Genomic DNA, 17,128 nt, shown 5'->3' with positions numbered 1-17,128 from the left:
TGCAACTATTGATTGATTTCCTACATGTTTTGTAATATTACATATTCATGGCTTAATGTTTCTTGACTTGTTAAGTAGGTTAAATTGCAATTTGTCTATTTTCATGTTTGTTTTTTTTTGTTGTTTACTTGTTTCAGGTGGTTGAAGAAGGAAGTGAGAGACAGCTTAAGTGAGCGAGTGAGGACATCATCAAGCAGGATAAGTGGACCAAGAGGTAGACCCTCTTGATTGATTATAATCTAAGGAAATGTTCCATAGAATGTATCTGTTGTGGCTAGACCCATTATAGGGCTAGAGGAATTCATTTGTGTCGCACTTATAATTTTACTTCACCACACTTGGGGAGGAGGGAAATTGAGTTAAGAAGAAAAATATACCATGGGTGAATATTTACCTTTGATGTGATGGTTATTCTTCCCAAGAAGTTGAAAGGTTGGGAAGATGAAGGGTCAATATATGATTATAAAAATAAAAGGGAGGATCAATTGAGGGGTTCTTCTTCTTGGTTCTTAAACTTTTCATTTTTCTCCCTTATTTTTCTCCCTCATACATCTCTCTCTTACTTATAAAGTTTGAATTGGAAAAAGGATTGGTGACAAAATCTAGAGAGTTTCAGAACTGATGATTGGTTAAGAGATATGAATGACAACTTATGTGACAATAAATGAATGTGTTGCAACACTTTTGCTTTGGACTAGATGGTTCTAAGGATTGGAAATAGTCTTGGTTGTGTGTGGCACATAGAGCACTGAAAATGGGAGGGCCATGGGATTGCAGAGATCAAGTAAGGACTCCTTTGTGCTGTGCAAACCTGCATGGTATTTTTGTGAATGTGATCCTCGTCAAAGATGGAAAGGTTGATCATTGGGTTTTCATGTCTGTGTGAAGGAGAATGGACTTTAATATTGATGTTAAAATATGGTATGAATATGAGTGTGAGAAAAACCCCTGAGTTAATTTCTCCTAATGAATTTAATATCTAGCGCAAGGTTGACCAGTTGTGAGAAAAATTGTAGCACAACTGAGTCTATGGCAGAGTGGAACATGGCTCACCCTGCTTTAGTTTCTAGTATTTTTCTAGTTGCAATAGATAAATATTTTTTTCCGTGTTAATGATATTTCTGGCATAGATGGTTGTTGCTATTATATCATTTAATTTATTTATCTTGGTTCTAGTTATGACATTAAAGTTTGTAATCAGATAAGTGTTGTGAGTTTGAATTCACTTCACTGTGGAATTTAAATGAATTGGGATGTATGGACAATGCATGATAATTTCAGTAATTTCTTGTCTTCCTTTTTAATTTCATGCTACATTTTCTTTAATTTCCTTTGGAGGCTATAAGTTCCAAATTTGTTCTCTAATTTAAATGAGCTGAGGAAGAGTTTTGGGTTCATTTTTAGAGTTCAATTATGGAAGCCAAAATGTGATTTATGGCGTAAACAAGTCATGTTGGAAATTTTGTTATAACTTTTCTTCTCGGAGGTTCAAAAACTTGAAAGTTGGACCATAGTGAGGGGAAATACCATCCTCTTGTCCAATTTCCAAATATTGGGTCACAATATTTTAGGAGATATGATCAGAGGAAGTTGGGATTCCTAAATTCATCTTTAAATAGGTCATGTTGGCATTTTTTCTATAACTTCTCAAAGGTTCCAAAAGCTAAAACTTGGACCATAGTGAGGGAAAATCCTGTGATAATCTTGTCCCACTTTTAGTCTTGGCTAAAAATATTTTAGGAGATATGATCAGAGGAATTTGAACTTCTTGGATGCTCCTAAAATCATGCATCAAAGGGTCATGTTGACATTTATGCTATCACTTTTCTTTTGGGAGGCTTTAGAGGTCGAAACTTGGATCATAGTAAAGGGAATTTCTAGCTTTCATCTGGTTCAAGTTTTAGAACTTGGATTACTATATTTTAGAAGATATTACCTAATGAATTTTCTATATTAGTTTTCATGCAAAGTTTTTGAATAAATTCCTAAATGGTTTAATGATTCATTGCATACAAACTGTTTGATGAAATGCCCCAATGAAAATGTTGTTTTGTGGATGGGGATAGTATTGTTTTATGTTAGCATTGCTATATGATAGTATTTATGTAGCTTGTCTATGCCTATTTGGATGCAAATCATTTGAATAAATGTGTCAAATGTGTTTTATTACAATTTGCATACAAACTATTTGATAAAATACCTCAAAGAAAAACCAAAATTTGCATGATTGTCAATTGAGTGGTATATTTTAGTGAGTACATTTTTTTTTTAATAAGAACAATGGATTTTATATATTTAAAATATTGAGTAGAAATATTAGGAATTACATGCCGATATTAGTATTTTTTTCCTCAGAAAAAGAATAATTTTATTATCATTTGAGAACAAAATTACATTCTGGTGATACATGTCGTGCATGTATTCATTTGATAATAGCAATATTTAGAAGAAGGTCTACTATTAGATCCCGTTGCTTACAAAATTAAATTTGTAACTACCCATAGAAGTGTCATAACAAACATATCATAGACATATATATAGTTAAAATGTCTTCTGCAAATTGCAACAAACATAAAATAAAGCCAATTGTGTGAAGCAACCACCTTGGTGGTTCAAATTGTGGTCAAAGTATATATCAGTGCCAAAGATAAAAAGGAAAAAAAGCTAGAAACTATTGGTGCATTTTCTTCTTCATTCAAAGTTTTCATTCGCTGTGAAAGGTATATGGTAAACCTCCAAGGCCGTATCCTCTCTTTGTTCAATTATTTCTCATGTCCCACAAGCTAATAGAGCAATCGCTTTAAAGAGGTCATCTACATGTGTGTTGAACTCCATATAGATATGAGAAATATAAATATATGAGAGAGATGATTTTAGACCATTGGAATCATTTAACAAAAGTAGTAGTATGAGGTTATAACATCTGTTTACTCCTTTGATGCAATTGATGATGAGCTGAGAGTACCCATAAATATGAATGCACATGATTTTTTTTTTTTCTAATGCAAAGTCTAGTTGTCACAATCCCATTTTCATTTTGAAGGAGTGATTTTCATTGATATGAAGGACTACACTACCTCCACATCTTTTGGGATTGCCTTGAGCATCTCCATCAAAAAAACTCCAAGGCATATTTTTATTGATTTGGGTTTGGTGAGAAATCCTGGTGCAAAGAGTAGAGGATGGCTTGGCAAGTAGGTCTAGGATTGCAAGAGCTTGTGTAGTTGTGCATTCAAGAGAGATCAATATGTCTTTAAAGATGACTTTGTTCCTTTCTAGTCATATGCCTCAACTGGATATGAGAAGTAGAGCTATAGAATCACTTATACCATCATTGGAGATCCACCTATTCTAGACATCCATCAAATTTAATCCTTCCCATATGCATGAAACACCTAGCTTGGAAGAAAATAAAGTCCAGAGGTTCTTAGTGTAGGGGAATTCAATGAATAGGTGACCAACTGATTACTTCACAACTTTACATAGGATGCACCAACTAGTCCCTTCCTTTTCTATCATTTGCAAAGAAAATCCCACATTGGGATTTTGTTTTCCAGGGCACACCACATTAACAATATGGACTTGGATGGAAATTTGAGCTTCTATAGTTGGCACCACCATGACTCCAATGGATCATGGATGTGATCAGATAAGAGGAATATATAACCTTCCTTTGGAGTGTACTCACCTGATGTGGAGAGGGTCTAGACGAGTTCATTCAGGTCCTAAGTGATGCGAATATGTGCTTATCATAAGGCTCAGACAAAGGACGACCAAGTTCTTGTAAAATGTTTTTGAAAATTTAGGTGGCTACCTGAAAAATAGTTTTGATCCCTGAGAGGGTTCGGATGAGGTACTTCTACCTCTTTGAGAGTGTAAATCTCCTTTTAGTAGAGAGTAATTATCATATCTTCTGGAAGGTGATGACCTCTATTTCTTATCACCCACGAGTCAATACCTACTTTGAGGCTGATGCCATCTCCAACTTTCCATGTGAAACGATTTTCAATGAGGGAGAAATAATTAATAATATCCCTCCATATGATGGAGGCATTTAATCTATTTTTTTCGGGGCTTTGAATCCAGCCCTCAATGGAAAGAGGATAAGTATATTTCCTATAGATGACAGTGGTCCATAATCTTTTCGAATAGATCATCCTCCAACCTGATTCGGCTACCAATGCTTGTGAGAAGTAATTCTATTGTTTCAGTCCCCACCCACCCCACGCCTTGGGAATTGCAATTCCATACCATTTAACCCAAGGGATGGTGAAATGTTATGGGGTTCCAACCCAAAGGAAACTGAGCAAAGTTTATGGATTTTGGTGAGGGTGCCTTTTGGGATCTCGAAGAGTGACATCCAGTAAATAGGGATAGCCTTGAGGACTGATTTGATTAGGACTAATCTTCTCACCCTTAATAACCATCTTTTGCTCCATGATTTGAGTATCTTTTCCATTTTTTCTAAAATCCATTTGTAGTCTACACTAGTATATGAATTAGGTTTGAGGAGGAACCCAAGATATTTGAAACCATTCTCCAAATTGGCTTGATTATATGGAAAGAAGTGCATATATAATATAATATCACCTTAAATAAGACCATTGGGAGTGATGGTTGATTTCTAAATGTTGATTTCCATACCTATTGCTGCTTCAAAAAGTGAAAGAGATTCTTTGATTGAGTGTGCATCATTCCAGGAACCTTCACTGAAGATGAGTACATCATCAAAAAAGAGGAGGTGGGTGATGCAAAGAGTGGTTTCCACCCTTAGATCCATTAGATTGTTCCTTTTTCAGGCTTCCTTAGAGGGCTCTGTTGAGCCCTTCTACCACTAATAGAAAGAAGAGGGGTGTTAAATGGGAAACCTTGCCTTAATCCACATTTAGCTCTTAAGAAAGGAGAAGCATAACCATTTATGAGGACTACAAAGGAGATCAACTCATAATATAATTTATGAAGTCTATTATGAAGCCAATTTGGGTGAGAAGGAGATGAATGTATAGCTAATTGACACTATCAAAATATTTGGAGAGGTCAATTTTTTGGATGGATCCTTTCATCTGCCGCTATTTGACTATGGAGGCCTTCCTGGGCCACACCAATGGCCTCATGAATTTTTTTTTCTTCCAAAAAGGTGAATTGTTCCTCATAGATGGAATATTTGGACCCAATAGGTTTGAGTCTAAGCAGTATGGTTTTGGCTATAATTTTTTAAATGAAATTACAGAGCGAGATAGCGTGGAAATCTTCAAAAGAAGAGGGGTCATCTAACTTGGGGATGAGAGAAAGGAAATTGGAGTTGAAGGAGGTAGGGATATGACCAATATTTCTGGATTCTTCAATGACTCTTAGGATTTCATCACCAAATAGTTCATATAAAACCCGAAATAATTCAACAATACACCCATCTGGCCCTAGGATCTTATGATTTTATAGTCCACATAAAATATCCTTGAGCTCTTCATCAGTTACATGTTCCATCAACACATTGTTGTCATCTGGAGCCAAGAAGCCAGGGAAGAAAAGGGTTGATTTGACCACTTTGGCTATAGAGGTCCTCTAGTGTTCTTCGAAGAGAGAACTGAAATGGTTGGTCCCCATTGAGGAATCCTCAAAGGAGAAGGTTGAGTTCCATTATAGGTCCCTGAGCTTCCATATGGTATTACTCATCTTCCTCCATTTGGTTTAATTTTAAAAGAATTTAGTGTTCTCATCATGTACTTCCAGCTAGATGGCTCAACAATTAAGTCTCCAAGTTTCCTTTATGTCAGCTAGGATTTTTTCTTCCTTCCAGTTGGGTTAAGAGTGAATTTAATTCATCTGAGTCATAACCTTTCGAGGGACCTTGTAATGTAAATTTTTGATCTAATTCTACTTCACAGAGATCCTTAACATCCTTTTTCCATTTTTCCACAGACCATTTTATAGTGCATTCCTTTGCAACTTTGATATTTTGAGAAAATTTCATTTATGTAGACTTGGTCGATAGAGGCTCATAAGGTCTCCATGTTAATTTTACCATCTTGGTGAAGCTCCTAGCTATAAGCTAAGTTAGATTGTATTTGAATGGGTTGGGAGGTTTATTCCCTGTGTCTTTGATTTCTAGGAAGATCGGAGAGTGGTCCAAGCCTCCACCTTCTCCGATCCATTGCCTAATAAGGGGAAGGTTGTTGACCAGGTGATCAACCAATAGAAATCAGTCAAGTCATTTTGAAATTTTGTCCTCCCCTATTATTTTGTTATGTTTGGAAGGTTTGAGCTTAATAGGATCAATGTCGATGAGATTATGATTTGAAATGAAACTGGAGAAAAAATATGAGGTGACTTGACTTGACCTCTAGGCCCCCAACTCTTTGCTTCACCAATAGATAAATTTGGATCCCCACCAATGATAAGGTTGGCCTCAAGCATGCATGCTTTTAGAGAAATATAATCCTAGAAGGGGATTTTTTTTGTTGGGGGGGTGGGGGGGGGGGGGGGGGGGGGGTTATATATTGAGGATGCGGAGGTCATGATTGAGCTCCACAGATTTAAAATTGAGCCTGATGACTTAGTTCATCCCTCAACATATTAGAGCATTGATAAGATAGGGATTCCATCCTATCACTTGGCCCATTTAATGTCCTCTTGGATTAATGTAGATGAAATTCCAACCAAGTAAAATCTTTTGCAAAATTTCAGAGATGAGGTTTTCAACTCTTAAAGTTTCCTGAAGGAGAAGAATGACAACTCTTTCCATGTCAAGGAGTCTTCACAGAGCTTATTTTTTGTGGGGGTTGGCTAGGCCCCTACAATTTAGGAAGAGGACGATCATTTGGAAAGTCTCATGGGGGCACTCGATGCTCTATGCACCCCATCAATTGAGAGTTAATGTCTTAATGCCATATCGACCATGGCTTTATTATGAGCATGAACTATTTTGGATCGATGGACTCTACCTTTTGTTGTTGAGATGTCGGGGGGATTGAATCTAAGGCATATGGGAGGGATGAGGGGGTTTGAATAGCACGACCGAAAGAGGAGTGTGGTGAAGTAAAATTATAGGTGCGGACACAAACAAATTCCTCTAGATCGATAATGGATCTACCCACAATAGATACATTCTATGGAAGATTTCCTTAGGTTAGAACCAATTAAGAGGGTCTACTTCTTAGAATGCTTATCCTATTTGATGATGTCCTTGCTTGCTTGCTCCAACTATCTCCTGTTTCCTTATTTAAACACCTGAAACAAGTAAACAACAACAAACAACAACTGTGATAATAGACAAATTGTAATTCAAACTAGTTAACAAGTCAAGTAACATTAAGCCATGAATATGTAAGATGACAAATCATGTAGGAAATCAATTGGTAGTTTCATATATTAATATCAAAGAGAGATTACAAAAATTGTCTTGATGTTGCAGTCCTCCTCTGACAAGACCAGGTTCCCACACACTTCTGCTAGTATTCCATGATGGCCTCAATCCACAATAGTTTTAAGGCTCTTCCTTTTAGGCTTCACTACAAAACAAAGTATACTTCTACCTCACACAACCAGATAGATACAACTAGGAATAGCTTGTTGTTTACTCCAAACCAACATAGCACTAGCACACCAACATTAACACTTCAACACTAACATTAGCTTGTGCTTGGGAAAAAGGGATGTTTATATAGGATGAAAGGATGGGAGATGGATCCTCTTCTCATGGGAGAAGGTATTATCCCTTGAGGTAGTTCCATCATTATAGGGGAAAGGAACCCAAACTGTCATCCAAGACCCCATACAGCCAAACTATTTACCAGACTTCTGTTACGAAGCTTCTAGAGTTGGAAGCTTTGGCTCTTAATTTAAGAAAACTCCATAGCATGACCGGCATGACTGGAACATAACTCAGTCACTCCGATTGGCGCTATGGACAATGATAATCTCTGCACATTGGCGTGGGGAAGACAAGGGCCATTAGCCCCGATCTTGTAAACTCGGCAAAATAGAAGTTTTAGGGGAAATGGTGCAAAAGGGAATTGCTCTACTCATGAAGAGGGACATAATGGGAGTTTCTTCATGAAGGGTAAGCATGTAGAGTTCACTGTAGAGGTCCTCCATGATCAAGGAATGGGGAGTACAAGGACAGTGATAAAATGTTGTGTAACAAGGAGGACTCATCATATGTGTGGGGGATATTGGAGGATTCAAGATGGGGTGAGAAATGTAGAGAGAAAGACACATAACTTAGGGTTAGATGAGAGGTGGAAGGACAAATTTTTTTTATAACCCCAGATAGATCCCAACGAGGAGCATAATTATCAGAACACGAAGACAAGTGAAACAAATAAATCAAGGGAGAGGGGAGAGGACATGTACCTGGGAGAGATACCTAGTCCTTATTAGTGGTGACATTCTCCAGGCTTGTAGTTTCAAATGAAGGTATATCATGTTGTAATTGTGAGTATTGTTGTGTCATCTATACTGGTGGAGATGCCAAAGGGGAGAGCAACATTGCTTCCATTGATTATGAGGTCGTATCAGAGTGTGGGGTGGGATCTTCTAACATAGGGGTCAAATATCCTTGTGTCCCTTCCTGAACTTTTCATGAGTGTTTCCTGCCAAAGATGGGAAACTTGCATTGAAGGGAATACCCTCATAGTCCAGAGCCTACATATATATTTTTTTCACTTATATGTAATTTAAGTTTCTCCCCATAAGCCCACACAAACATCCAAAAAAACAAGAACCCTTTCTACCTTAATTTCTTTGGTCTGCAAGAAGGTCAATCCTACATCCATGAGCTTGCTTGGGTTTGTACCTATTGCCATGAGAGCACTTTTAGTCCAAAATATGATCATTAATCCTGACATACGAATCCAAATGTGGATTTTGATCATTATTTCTTTGTTGGGGTCAAATACAGGGTTCCATATTTTGAGGAGAAGGTGGGTAGAGTTGATATTCCAGGGTTTAGAAAGTGTCGAGGATGCATCCCCATTATCCAAAAAAATAGGAGAAAACCATCCTTTAACTAGTGCATGGGTCTTTGGGAGCTATTTCATTTAAGATCCCCATTCCTTCTTAACCCATTCCTCCAGTTTGGCCTAATTTTAACACCATCCCATAACATGTCTAACCAAAGCGTGCTCGGTCATATAGAGCACTTGGTTGATTTCAATGTATTCCTTGAGCAACATGGATTTTGATCATGAGAGATGTATGACAAGAATATGGGGTTTCCTTTTTGAGCCACCTATAGGCATAGGGGGGTTGGAGATGGTTTCTATGGGAGAGGAGAAGAGCCCTATTCGAAGCCAAAGGTGGGCTCAATAGCGGAGATGACTAGGTCATTGGAAGGAGAGGGAAATAAAAAATGGGAGGAACGAGCCTGGAGGAATGGTTATGGAAGGTGGAGAGGATCAATAACCCAAAGTGATGAGGGACCAACACTCCCCTAGTTAATAGATAACCCATATGAGAAGGGAAAGGTATGTTCAAACCCTAAATTGGGAGAGGTCAAGGAGAGGGGAGGGATCGAATGGGAGGGGAGGGACATATGAAGTAGAAATAGAAATGAGTAGGTTTTTAGAGTCAGTAAGGAGGGAATATAGGGACGACTATCTTGAGAAGCTCATAGGTCTTCTATCATCTTAAAAATACCACATCGAGGGGTTGCATGCATTACTAAGGATGCTAAGAGCCACAAAAACATGATTTTCAATTAAAAACCCCTATAATTGCAAAAAATTCTGGAAATGAGTGGTCCGGACCTAAACAGGAATGCAACAAATTACAGATATAACCATAAACACAGATATGCAGTGGAAATAATACTTCATTTCATTAATGTAAAATACTGAAATATGCTTACAAACAGTAATGGAAATAAACTAGCTAGGGTGACGGTAGCTTATCTCTGAGAAGAGATGTGGTGGCTACATGCCTCTGAACTGTGTTACAATGAGGCTCGAAGGCCTATTTATTGTTGAGAAACAATGGAAAACCTTTCACATCCCGAAACCAAACCCTAGAAGATGAAATGCCAAATTGTGGGCCCCGTTTGGGTAAATTGGTACATCAATTTCCCGGGGTCGTAACTTCGGCATACGATCTCTGTTTGATGCGTACAATAGCTCGTTAGAAAGATCTATTCGAGCACTACCACTTTGGGAGGAAACATCGGTCCATGGACCCATGTTGCCCCAGATTTCCCAAAAAACGTCGTTTTGGGCCTCAAAATGACTCCGGAAATCTAGGGCCCGAAAAATTGCTAAAAATAGTAAACTGTGCTACAATTTAGGAAACTAAAAAAGCTGAAAGAGACAATTGTGGGGGTCCAAATGGGATAGGTGGGTGGCCACCAACATCCACCTGGATCATTCCTCCCCCTTAGGAAGCAATGGTCCCCATTGCGTTGAGTTCCTCCCTGAGATCAGGAAGCTTCTGTTGAGCTGGGTCTTTGGTGAGCTGTTCTATAATCTCTGATGTGACCAATTATGGTGGGAAGCATGGTCGACGATGGTCCACATTGAACACTCAGTGCAAGCGAAGGAATGGAGGAATGTTGTGCTTCAAAGCATTGTTTCCCGTAGCCTTGGTACTGGTGTAAGGACCATGTCGGAGTCGCCTGAGTTTCTAATGGGTTCTGGTAAGGCGTTCTCTCTGCAGATGTAACCAAACTTTGTTGCCCACCTGAAACTTGTGTGGTACCCCTGTGGGTGAGGAGAAGTTGTTCCTGTGTTCTATCATGACCGTATCCCTTTGTTGCTGCTGCTGCGTGGAGGAACCCTTTGCAGGGGTCATGGATGTAGCAACGATCTTCCCCTTACTTTGGGAGTGAACCAGAGAGATAAATTTCCTGGTCTGGGAGATGAGCTTGTTGCCTTTCTTAGCAGTCATGAAAGATGTGGCAGTAGGTGGGGCTACCTCCGGTATCCTGTATAATGAATTATTTAAAGAAATAATGACAGCACGAGGCCTTGAATCATACACAGCATGTCGCCTCCACAAGTATGGTTGGCCTAATAATACATCACAAACATCCAGAGGTGTAACATCACACAATACCTCGTCTGTGAAGGGCTTGATGTTGTAGGGAAGGCGGCACTGCTAGCGAACTTTAAGATCTCGTCCTTCATGAAGCCACCCGATACTGTACGGCTATGGGTGTGGTGTAGTTGGTAGGCCCAACTGCTTCACTACCTCTACTGAAGCGAGGTTCTTTTGGCTGCCACTGTTGACAATGAATTGTAGCGGCTAACCGTTCACCCACATCTGTGAGTGGAAAAGACGCTCCCCTTCCTCTGGATTTTCGGGCTCATCTTTCTGGATCTTGGCAATGGCAACAGTGGCGCTGGGATCCGCATCAATGATCTACTTCCCTTTGTCATTCCCCTTGTCAGGTTCTAGCTCAGGGTCGGAACATGCATCTGATTCGGAAGCCTTCAACTCAACCACCAGTGACTGCTTGGTCTGACACTCACTTGTGTTATGAGTGGGACTCTTGTGGAACTCACACCACTTCCCTGTGTCCTTCTTCAGCTTCATGGTGTTCTTCTTTTCTTGCGGCTTCGACGGGTTGTCTTGGGTCACCCCGCCTTGGCTTTGTCCTTTGGGCTTCAGATTTGCAGATCCAAAGTCGCGCTTCTTCTGTTTGAACTTTTGCTCGATTTTGATAGCGTATCGGTACGCCGTGCCGAGCGAGGAGATGTTCAAGAACACCATCTCTTCCTGGATGTATCTGTGCAGGCAGCCCCAGTATTTGAGTACCAGATGCAGCTCAGAATCTTTGATACCCAACTGTGTGCGAAGGGTATGAAAAATGTTTGTGAACTCCGGCACATCTTGGTCTCGTCCCTGCCACAGTGTGGTCCATTTGATGTATTTGTCCTCATAGCTTTTGACAGGGTAGTACTACTCCTTGATGGCATCCCGGAAGTGATTCCAAGTGGGTGCGGCTGAAAATAGTGAGCCTATACTTTCATCCTTCTGCTCGCAGTAGGTTTCCCACAAGTCCTTGACGTGGGGGGCTGCTTTGAGAAGAGCGAAAACAATCTTTTCCCGATTTGAAAATTCATGAACAGAAAAATACCCATCTAGCATATTTAACCATTTATCTACGGCATCTACGTCTATTTGACCCTCGAAGATGGGGATTTCAAAATTAACTTGTACCTTAAATGGCATGGCGTTTCCAGAGTTGTTGTTGGAAGCTGATGCGTTGCCTCTGGGTAGCCGTTGAAGGATCTGCGCAAAGCTATCCATCATCGCGTTCCTTTATCGCTCGAGGGCTTCTTCGAGCAAGATTTTGATAGGATCTCCTGCCCCCTCGTCTTTCTTCTCATCCGCCATGGGAGGCCGTCAGGATTTTCGAGGTTGGTCTTGCAAAGGTTCGACCAGTTCAAGCCCTAACTCCTTATATCCCGACCTCGTTGGGGACATGCAAAGAAAAACAGAGAAAAAGCAGACCGCTCTGATACCACTGATCTGGACTTAAACAAGAATGCAACAAATTACAAAGATAACCATAAACACAGATATGCAGCAGAAATAATACTTCATTTCATTAATGTAAAATATTGAAATATGCTTACAAACAGTAATGGAAATAAACTAGCTAGGGCGATGGTAGCTTATCTCTGAGAAGAGATGTGGTGGCTACATGCCTCTGAACTGTGTTACAATGAGGCTTGAAGGCCTATTTATTGTTGAGAAACAATGGAAAACCTTTCACATCCCGAAACCTAACCCTAGAAGATGAAACGCCAACTTGTGGGCCCCGTTTGGGTAAATTGGTACATCAATTTCCCGGGGTCGTAACTTTGGCGTACGATCTACGTTTGACGCGTACAATAGCTCGTTAGAAAGATCTATCCGAGCACTACCACTTTGGGAGGCAACATCGGTCCATGGACCCATGTTGCCACAAATTTCCCAAAAAATGTCGTTTAGGGCCTCAAGATGACTCCAGAAGTTTAGGGCTCGAAAAACTGCTAAAAATAGTAAACTGTGCTACAATTTAGGAAACTAAAAAAGCTGAAAGAGATAGTTGTGGGGGTCCAAATGGGATAGGTGGGTGGCCACCAACATCCACCTGGATCATTCCTCCCCCCTTAGGAAGCAATGGTCCCCATTGCGTTGAGTTCCTCCCTGCGATGAGGAAGCTTCTGCTGAGCTGGGTCTCTGGTGAGTTGTTCTGTAATCTCTGATGTGACCAAAAATGGTGGGAAGCATGGTCGACGATGGTCCACATTGAAAACTCGGTGCAAGTGAAGGAATGGAGGAATGATGTGCTTCAAAGAATTGTTGCCTGTAGCCTTGGTACTGGTGTAAGGACCATGTCGGAGTCACCTGAGTTTCTGATGGGTTCTGGTAAGGCGTTCTCTCTGCAGATGTAACCAAACTTTGTTGCCCACCTGAAACTTGTGTGGTACCCCTGTGGGTGAGGAGAAGTTGTTCCTGTGTTCTATCATGACCGTATCCCTTTGTTTTGCTGCTGCGTGGAGGAACCCTTTGTAAGGGTCATGGATGTAGCAACGATCTTCCCCTTACTTTGGGAGTGAACTAGACAGATAAATTTCCTGGTCTGAGAGATGAGCTTGCTACCTTTCTTAGCAGTGATCAAAGATGTGGCAGTAGGTGGGGCTACCTCCGGTATCCTGTATAATGAATTATTTAAAGAAATAATGACAACACGAGGCCTTGACTCATACACAGCATGTCGCCTCCACAAGTATGGTTGGCCTAATAATACATCACAAACATCTAGAGGTGTAACATCACACAATACCTCGTCTGTGAAGGGCTTGATGCTGTAGGGAAGGCGGCACTGCTGGCGAACTTTGAGATCTTGTCCTTCATGAAGCCACCCGATACTGTATGGCTGTGGGTGTGGTGTAGTTGGTAGGCCCAACCGCTTCACGACCTCTACTGAAACGAGGTTCTTTTGGCTGCCACTGTCGACAATGAATTGTAGTGCTGAACTGTTCACCCACATCTGTGAGTGGAAAAGACGCTCCCCTTCCTCTGGATTTTCGAGCTCATCTTTCTGGATCTTGGTAGTGGCAATAGTGGCGCTGGGATCCGCATCAATGATTTGCTTCCCTTTGCCATTCCCCTTGTTGGGTTCTAGCTCAGGGTCAGAACATGCAATTGATTTGGAAGCCTTCAACTCAGCCACCAGCGACTGCTTGGTCTAACACTCACCTGTGTTATGAGTGGGACTCTTGTGGAACTCACACCACTTCCCTGTGTCCTTCTTCAGCTTCATGGTGTTGTTCTTTTCTTGCAGCTTCGACGAGTTGTCTTGGGTCACCCCACCTTGGCTTTGTCCTTTGGGCTTCGGATTTGCAGATCCAAAGTTGTGCTTCTTCTATTTGAACTTTTGCTCGATTTTGACAGCGTATCGGTATGCCGTGCCAAGCGAGGAGATGTTCAAGAACACCATCTCTTCCTGGATGTATCTGTGCAGGCAGCCCCGGTATTTGAGTACCAGATGCAGCTCAGAATCTTTGATACCCAACTTTGTACGAAGGGTATGAAAAATGTTTGTGAACTCCGGCACATCTCGGTCTCGTCCCTACCGCAGTGTGGTCCATTTGATGTATTTGTCCTCATAGCTTTTGACAGGGTAGTACTGCTCCTTGATGGCATCCCGGAAGTGATTCCAAGTGGGTGTGGCTAAAAATAGTGGGCCTGTACTTTCATCCTTCTGCTTGCAGTAGGTTTCCCACCAGTCCTTGACGTGGGGGGCTGCTTTGAGAAGAGTGAAAACAATCTTTTCCCGATTTGAAAATTCATGAACAGAAAAATACCCATCTAGCAGTTTTAACAATTTATCTACGGCATCTATGTCTGTTTGACCCTCGAAGATGGGGATTTCAAAATTAACTTGTACCTTAAATGGCGTGGCATTTCCAGAGTCGCTGTTGGAAGCTGATGCGTCGCCTCTTGGTAGCCGCTGAAGGATCTACGCAAAGCTATCCATCATCCCGTTCCTTTGCCGCTTGAGGGCTTCTTCGAGCAAGATTTTGATAGGATCTCCTGCCCCCTTGTCTTTCTTCTCATCCGCCATGGGAGGCCGTAGGGATTTTCGAGGCTGGTCTTGCAAAGGTTCAACCAGTTCAAGCCCTAACTCCTTATATCCCGACCTCGTTGGGGACATGCAAAGAAAAACAGAGAAAAAGCAGACCGCTCTGATACCACTGATCCAGACTTAAATAGGAACGCAACAAATTACAGAGATAACCATAAACATAGATATGCAGCGGAAATAATACTTCATTTCATTAATGTAAAATGCTGAAATATGCTTACAAATAGTAATGGAAATAAACTAGCTAGAGCGATGGTAGCTTATCTCTGAGAAGAGATGTGGTGGCTACATGCCTCTAAACTGTGTTACAATGAGGCTCGAAGGCCTATTTATTGTTGAGAAACAATGGAAAACCTTTCACATCCCGAAACCTAACCCTATAAGATGAAACGCCAAATTGTGGGCCCCGTTTGGGTAAATTGGTACATCAATTTCCCAAGGTCGTAAGTTTGGCATACGATCTCCATTTGACGCGTACAATAGCTCGTTAGAAAGATCTATCCGAGCACTACCACTTTGGGAGGCAACATAGGTCCATGGACCCATGTTGCCCCAGATTTCCCAAAAAACATCGTTTAGGGCCTCAAAACGACTTCGGAAGTTCAGGGCCCGAAAAACTGCTAAAAATAGTAAACTGTGCTACAATTTAGGAAACTGAAAAAGATGAAAGAGACAGTTGTGGGGGTCCAAATGGGATAGGTGGGTGGCCACCAACATCCACCTGGATCAATGAGCTACACCTTCATATAGAGAGGAGAAATAGGTAGATATAGAATTACCATAAGGGAGGGCATGGAAGGGAACAATGAAATGACCAACTTTAGGGTTAGGTGTACCTAAGGGAAGAATCTTTCCAACAACTTCCTCCAGCAAATCCTTTGGGCTTGTTCTCGTGACAAATTGACCGTCCAACTCTCCACCTTGGAGAGGGAAGTGAACCATAAACAAATCCACTGATTTTGATCCACTAGGGGGTTGCTTCTCACCTCAAGGAATGGATAGCAGTGAAGTGAATATGGCTTTACCCTCTAGATGGTACTTTGAGTAGTAAATTAGAGTTTCTTCCATAGTAAAAAAATAGTTAGCCTAAAATTCATATAATGTTAACTCCTGTACCGCCTGACTATTATGAAGGAGTTTGAACTATGTAGATCAAACTACATTGGTTAATCATGATAGGTGGTCAGATATGGAGTGTTCTTCACAGATCAGGTGGGTTAGGATTAACATGGGCTTCCCTCGAAATGAGTATCGTGAAACAAATGCATGTCAAGCAGGGCATTTCGTGGACCCACGGGAGGAAGCAACAATCTTGAGACTTATCAGATTAGGTCGATGGGTGCTAGCAGTGGGAATTTTAGAAGTAGCTTCTACTTGTAATACCTCCTCTCACCCTGAAAATCCTCAAAACTTCCTCCAAGCATCAACATATGCCAATATGATGCTAATATTTGGAGAGACTTTCTCCATAATTTCCTTTTCTAGATTCCTACATTTCCTATTTTCCATATTCTTCATTTTTACATTTGCAATTATAATAATATCATTATGAATCTTATAGAATCACCAAAAGAAATCTATCAAAAAACAAAAAGTGCATTTCATCCCTAAACCTAGTTGCGATTTGAAATCCTATAGATGCGTTATCTTCTTCAAATTTTCCTGTTGGGGATGGTCCATTTCTCTTTTCACGTCATTTAAAATAGAATACGTAACATTTCCCTAAACTTTCAGAGTTGAGATATTTTTGTTGTTCAATATTCCTGTGGAGAAAAATAGATTCTTTTGTTGCACGATCTTTGTATAGGTGCCATATTCATTTGATATATCCTTGTGAGTCTTGTTTACCTACAAAAAGGTTGTAACCTGGATACTATATAGAGAAGTCACACAGAACTTAAAGTCCAAAAACTTTTCCATCAAGAAATCATCCTTTCTTGAAGTTGTTTTGAGATTCATTGAGAATTCCATTAGAGGCCCATCTCCATCCAAGAGAATATAGAGCAACATAACTAGAAAATTCATAAGAGACACACAATCACCAATTCCACAAAATTC

The sequence above is a fragment of the Pinus tabuliformis genome, chromosome 3_2 (genome assembly GCF_031772625.1).
Source record: "Pinus tabuliformis cultivar Carrire ecotype Pingquan chromosome 3_2, CPIR1, whole genome shotgun sequence".
In the NCBI taxonomy this organism is placed as follows: Eukaryota; Viridiplantae; Streptophyta; class Pinopsida; order Pinales; family Pinaceae; genus Pinus; species Pinus tabuliformis.
This window is presented reverse-complemented; position numbering follows the sequence as displayed.